The 6,903-nt window shown below is 36.3% G+C and overlaps 1 protein-coding gene across 1 annotated transcript in view; it reads left to right on the top strand.

Annotated features, from left to right (window-relative positions):
* The window catches only part of LOC134665770 (NAD(P)H-hydrate epimerase), a 460,493-nt gene that overhangs the window by 427,508 nt on the left and 26,082 nt on the right, over positions 1 to 6,903 (top strand). The window lies entirely within an intron of this gene.

Here is a 6,903-nt window from a genome sequence, read left to right as displayed (position 1 = left end):
ACTGTAGTTTTATATCATTAATAGATACCTAAACCCAGGTCGATATTATAACCTTCGCATTACTTAGGCCCCATTCGCACGGCAGCTTTTTCAACGCACGTTAAAAAAGCGTTTGAATGACACAAATGGATAACCATGTTTGTATTCACATGACAGGCGGTGACGCTTTTTATCCAATGTTTTTATCAAGCGTTGTTGGATTTTCGACTTTAAGCCTTGGTCGTCAAATTGAATTTAGAGTGCGGACAGATTCAAGCGCTTTTTTAACGCGCGTTGAAAAAGCTGTCGTGCGCACGGGGGCTAGGTAAAGGCTTACAAATGTATTTCAAATTCTAAACCATTATTTTATGTATTTTTCTGATTACAAAATTGAATTACCTTAGGTAAATAGTCCAGGATAGGATACGAATGCAGGAATTCGAATGTTATCTAGTTTTTTATGGCACATTTCATTTGCACTTCCCTTGATTTTCCTCGTATGTGTATTTGTGTAGTGCTTATTATTTAGTAAAAGAAAAAGAAAGGAACATTGTTCAAGGCAAATACGGCGAAATCATCATCATCATTCTCTTAACCCTTTTCCCATTTACTTGGGGTCGGCGCAGCATGTCTTTCTCTTCCACACCTCTCTGTCACCCGTCATCTCATCATTCACTTGCGCTCGTTTCATATCATCTCTCACACAGTCCATCCACCTTTTCCTTGGTTTTCCTCTCCTCGTACTTCCCTCCAAATTCATTCGTAGTACCTTTCTCGTCACATGACCTTCATCTCTCCGCATCACATGCCCGTACCACGCTAGGCGATTTGCCCTTGCTTTTTCCGTTATGGGTGCAACTTTCAGGCTTCCTCTTATATACGGCGAAATAATTAAAATAATACATGTGTATGTTACAGGCTATTCCACCGTTTCACCATCAATGCATGCACTTTATCCTTTCCATACTGGAAAAAGCGGCCTCTAACCCTTACGTCATACTCATGTTCTTCGAGTAACCGCAGCGCAATGCCCCGTTAGCGCACTTGTGCCGACTGCCCTTAATACAATATCTACAATGTAACTTGATCCAGACATTAAAAAAAATATACGTAATCAATTCAGGTAAACAACGGTTTTCCTGTAGTAAAAACGGGACCCTATTACTAAGACTCCGCTGTTCATCCGTCTGTCTGTCACCAGCCTGTAACTCATGAACCGTGATAGCTAGACAGGTGAAATTTTTACAGATGATGTATTTATGTTGCCGCTATAACAACAAATACACAAAAAAAAATGTGGGGCTCCCATACAACAAACGTGATTTTTTTGCCGTTTTTTGCGTAATGGTACGGAACCCTTCGTGCCCGAGTCCGACTCGCACTTGGCCGGTTTTTTTTACATCTTCGAGCTCCCGATATTTTGATGCAGTTACATGAATCTTGTTTACGGGTATTATGTAACCGGGTACAGGGTAACGGATAACCGGGTACCCGTGAACAAGATACATACATGTAACTGCACTCCATCGAAATATCGGGAGCTCGAAAATAATACAAAAGGTAATCACTAATCACGGACAATATCCCGGTCTAGTGAAACTTTTAACCGTGGATAATTCAAAACTATTACTATAATTCATATTTCATACTATTCATAATCTCCAATATCAATAGGTACTCTATTATTTTGTTATAAATATTGTAAGTATAAAATTAAAACTGTTGCGAGCTACGGTTCTTAGGCTTAGTTTGTGGAACATTGTCTTTATTTGTAACTAAACTTTAGTTAAGTATATTTCCTTGTAATAATGTAATTTAATTGGTATGTGTATACCTAATTTCGAATTTGTATGCCTGTCGGCGAAACATAGCGTTCTCAAATACTTTTTGTACCTATCCAACATTGTTACCTATGTTTACAAATAAATAATTTGTCTTGTCTTGTCTTGTCTAAAAAGTTGTAACTTTTCGTATAATTTATAACTAAATAAATATCATATAATTACATTAACTTACTCTGGATCCGATCGTAAACATCATTGTTTTCCGGATAAAACTCTAAATATCCCCTCAGCGCCTTTGCTGCGTTTAGTTTTAGGGTTCCGTGCATGCTTACGCATTTATAAATGTGCGCAATAAAAATATTAGTAATTATATTGAGATCGTGATAAATTGATTTATTGAAAGTGTAACATGTTTTTCAAAAACTTTTAATTTTGTATGTTTTTTTAACAAAATTTTATTAATGTAATGTATCACGTCAGAAGTAAGTCAAGTTGCATCAAGTAGAACAAGGCGGCGGCCGCTTCTCTATACTTATAAACGAAGTCCCCATTTCCCTCTCTGGGTATTGACATTATGGAAAATATTTTGACATAATTTGATGTATTTGACATAAATTAACCATAGCTAAAGTCAAACGTGCGTTTAACTTTTTTCAATTTTTTTCGGATATCGTACAATTTTTTAAATGCTCCTAACTCTTATAATAATTAAAAATTCTAAAAAAAACAACGTAGGGGCATAGCTGAGGTTGATATAAAATAAATTACGTCAATATGTATATTGTCAATAATGTTAATATCCAGAGAGGATAATGGGGACTACGTTTGTATGAAGAGGCAATTTCGCGCGGGTCCTCCACCTTCGTCTCAAGTTAGTTTCTTTAATTGAGAATTCGATATAACTTGTTGCTTTTAGAATAAAATGTACGGTACCATTTAGTTTCGGTAACATTGCATTTATATATTCAATAAATCTAGTCTTAGTAGCTCTCATGATTAGAGCATGATTGGAGCACATTAAATTAGTTGCATAGCTCGATCGATCAAATAGAACGTAGGTAGGTATTAATAATAGAAATGTATAGGTATATAGAGGGTTGTTACGCGTGGGGTGGCCCCGATCAATACGAGCTACGGACTGCGCACGCGTTTCGGGTGGACTCATGTCGTCATGGACGCCATAGAGATATGTACGTAGATGTATAGACCAATATAGTGACTCTAACTTAAAATAGTACCTACTTTAAAATACTTCTTGTTAAATAGTTATTCCAATCATTTTTAAACAACATCATGTAGTGATTGCATAAATCGTTATCATAATATTTGCATTCCAGTATAAGCAAAGGTTTGCTTTAGTATAAAAATAAATATGAGCACGGGGTCCAGAATACAAAGACGATAACTTGTAGAACATGCGGTAAACAAAGTTACCCACCACTTTGCTATCGAAAGACCGATATAAGAATGAGCTTTGATTACACATTATTATTGTGATGATGCGGGTCACACTATCTAGCGTAGCGGCTAGTTCACGGACGAAAACAAAACGATTTGTAAATTGGTAACAGGCAGGTGCGTCGCGTCTAGCTTTGTACATTTGATAAAATACAAATTGTTTTAAAATGTCGGTATCCACATGAGATACTACGAGTACCTGAAGATGAAATGCATTGTTATCTAAATCGTTGCAGACTTATCTTGGTCTAACTCTAGTAGATGTTGGCCTCTTACGATTTTTGTTACACTGGATAAGGAAATTTTCATTATTGAGGGTCTACCGCAAAAATTAATAATCGAAATACTTTTAACTGCCTCGCTAACGCTCAGTATGAAAGAGTGGTCACTGTTTCCACATGTCGATTTAAATAATTATCAAGTTCCTATATTCTGCATGCAGCTAGCTGCCCTTCTGGTGCCCCCCTTAAATATAACCTGATTTTTTCTTAAGATGAAATAAACTAAATACATAATTGAATAACTTCATATTCTTCAAATCACTTAAGCTTTCCATGTTCGATAATAAAGAAAATGGTATTGAGAAAATTATAATTAAGTTTATAAACCTTCTTGAGTTTACTGTGGGAATACAAAGGTCGATTTTGTAATGGATCTATTATTTAGGTATTTTATTTGGTTTGTTTTAACGAGACGAATTATGAAATATAGGTGGTCAAGCAAAGGCGGCAAGTTTGAAAAATGTAGGCGCGAAGGATATCGTCACATAGAAAATTTGAATTTCGCGCCTTTTCCTACTGACAATATCTGCTTGACTAACTATGTTAAAAACATTATCGATAACAATAGGTAGATCAAGGCCTGTTCACTTCCTAAGAAAGTTATGTCCCCAAATAATTGCGCATGTGTGCGCCTGAAGCTTCTATGTGTGCGTTGGCCTCAGAGAAAAAGTTGCGAGTAATAAAAATAAAAACATTTTTCTACAGCAACATTGCTCCCAACTCTGATTTAAATTATCACGAATTTTATACATAATTAATCATAAAACGGGACTTAAAACGCTTAAAACTTAATTACACTCGATTAAGTTTTATAATGAATATTTGCATCCAACTGTCTTTATCAATGTTCATAAAATATATGGAGGGTAGGTACGTCTACCCACCATAATAAAAAAATATATTTGTCAATGACTCTGTCCAACTGCTGTGGTTAAAGTTCATAACGAAAATTGTATTTATTAAATCTTTAAATGGTAATAAATACAACGTAGCGGTACAACCACTTAAGACTGTAAGTCTGTACCTACATAGATTACAGCAATGCACATAGAAAATGTGCTAAATGCGGAGCAACGGCTGTTGAAGCAGCCAGAGTGAAATTTATACAGCTTTAGTGGGTTCAGAAGGAACCGAGTCATAACGCATCTGGTAAGCGTATTAATTAACCGTGAAGAAATGTATGAATACAAGTTGGGAGTCGGGAAGCTGAGATTTTCAACAATGCATTGATGCTGGAATTTTTCCAGATATTATGAAACATAGCAAAATTATCCCTCTGTTTAAATCAGGAACGAGAACAGATCCCACGAACTTTAGACCGATTTCAATACTACCGGCATTAAGCAAAGTGTTCGAGAAACTTATTCTGAATCAACTATTGTCACATTTCAACAGAAACAAACTGCTTGACAGCAATCAATTTGGTTTCACCAAAGGTCGATCAACTACTGACGCCGGTGCGGTACTTCTAAAACACATCTTTGATGCTTGGGAAAAAGCTCAAGATGCTGTTGGAATTTTCTGTGATCTGTCAAAGGCATTTGATTGCGTTGATCACGAAAATTTAAAGAGAAAATTAAGCCGCTATGGGATAAAAGCTAGTGCCCTTGACCTGGTCTCATCGTACCTTTCGGATAGAACTCAGCGAGTAGTTATTAATGGAACTCAATCGGCGGGGTCCCCGGTAGCCCACGGAGTGCCTCAAGGTTCAATTCTTGGTCCCTTCCTGTTTTTGGTATACATTAATGACAAAGTTAAGTAAAGTTGTGCAAGATAGACATGATATAGTGTTATTTGCAGATGACACTTCCCTTATATTTAAAGTGGACAGAAAGGAAAATAGCTTCGAGAGCATTAATGACGCGCTATCTACCATTGTAAACTGGTTTACGGCAAACAATTTGCTTTTGAACGCCAAGAAAACCAAATGCATCAAGTTTACGCTACCTAACGTCAAGCAGGTAAATAACAGCAAGATTAAAATAAAAGGTGATACGCTGGAATTTGAGGACCGAACTGTTTTCCTGGGAGTCACTCTAGACTCCAAACTGCAATGGCATGCACATATAGGCACTCTAGCCGGAAAACTTAGTTCAGCAGCCTATGCAGTGAGGAGAATCAAACAGCTGACAAACGTAGAGACGGCCAGGCTGGTATACTTTAGTTACTTCCATAGTGTTATGTCTTATGGAATTCTGTTGTGGGGAAAAGCGGCAGATATTCAGACAATATTTGTGCTGCAAAAACGAGCTGTACGTTCCATCTATGGACTGGGCGCTCGAGTATCCCTAAGAGAGAAATTCAAAGAAGTTAACATTCTTACCGTTGCATCTCAATACATACTAGAGAATATTATGTATGTTCGGAAAAACATCCACGAATTCAAGGTTAACAGTGATATCCATAACTATAACACTAGAAACAAACATAAACTTGCTGTGCCCGCCCACCGCCTCCGTAAGGTTAGTACGTCTTTCGTCGGGAACTGTACACGTTTTTATAACAAAGTCCCCACTGATGTAGTGAATTTACCACTTCATAAATTTAAGTCGCACATTAAGCACTCCTTGTTACGTAAGGCGTACTACACTGTAAATGATTTCATAAACGATAGAGATGCTTTTAAGCCGGTAGCTTGATTTCATTAGTATAATAAGAATTAAATAAATATTGTTTTTTTTTTTACATTGTGAATTAAATATGCTAGTGTCCAGTAGAATTGACACATGAGACAATGATGTTCTCGCTTGATTATATTGTTTAATTTAATTTTAGTTTTGGACACTTGGAGACCTTATACATCTCTAAGTACATATTTATTTATTTGATTTTAATTTTTGATTGTACATACTTACCTATATTTTTAATGTTTCTGACACTTAGAGACCTTTACATCTCTAAGTCAACTTAGGCTAGTAATTATGTGAAGCTATATTACTGTCTTTTTATGTAACATATGAGCACAAATGCCGTGTCTTACAGCTACATGTTATTACTATTTTAATATTAATATAGGCCGGTAGCTTGAACATGTCATGCTCGCTTAAAAGTCTTTGCTTACGGTGGCGTTGTTGATCGGGTCGCCACTTTCCCGAATGAAGGTTGAGGGAGGCGATGGCTGAGATACGCGTCATACTCGTGAACGGGTGCTGTTTGTGGAGACTGGTCTGTTAAGCTAACACGAGCTATTATACTTAGTAACTTTTATTAATTAATTACAGTGAGACGCCTCATTCTGTTCTCGTATGTTTCTTTTCTTTTAATGAATGTATTAATTATACAGGATATTGACTCTTGGAGACCTTATACATCTCTAAGGATAACTTGATAAACTATATAATCTTATAGTTCTGACACCTAGAGACATTTACACCTCTAAATATTATAGATTTTTTTTGTGT

Source organism: Cydia fagiglandana, chromosome 7 (genome assembly GCF_963556715.1).
Source record: "Cydia fagiglandana chromosome 7, ilCydFagi1.1, whole genome shotgun sequence".
Classification (NCBI taxonomy): domain Eukaryota; kingdom Metazoa; phylum Arthropoda; class Insecta; order Lepidoptera; family Tortricidae; genus Cydia; species Cydia fagiglandana.
This window is presented reverse-complemented; position numbering and strand designations above follow the sequence as displayed.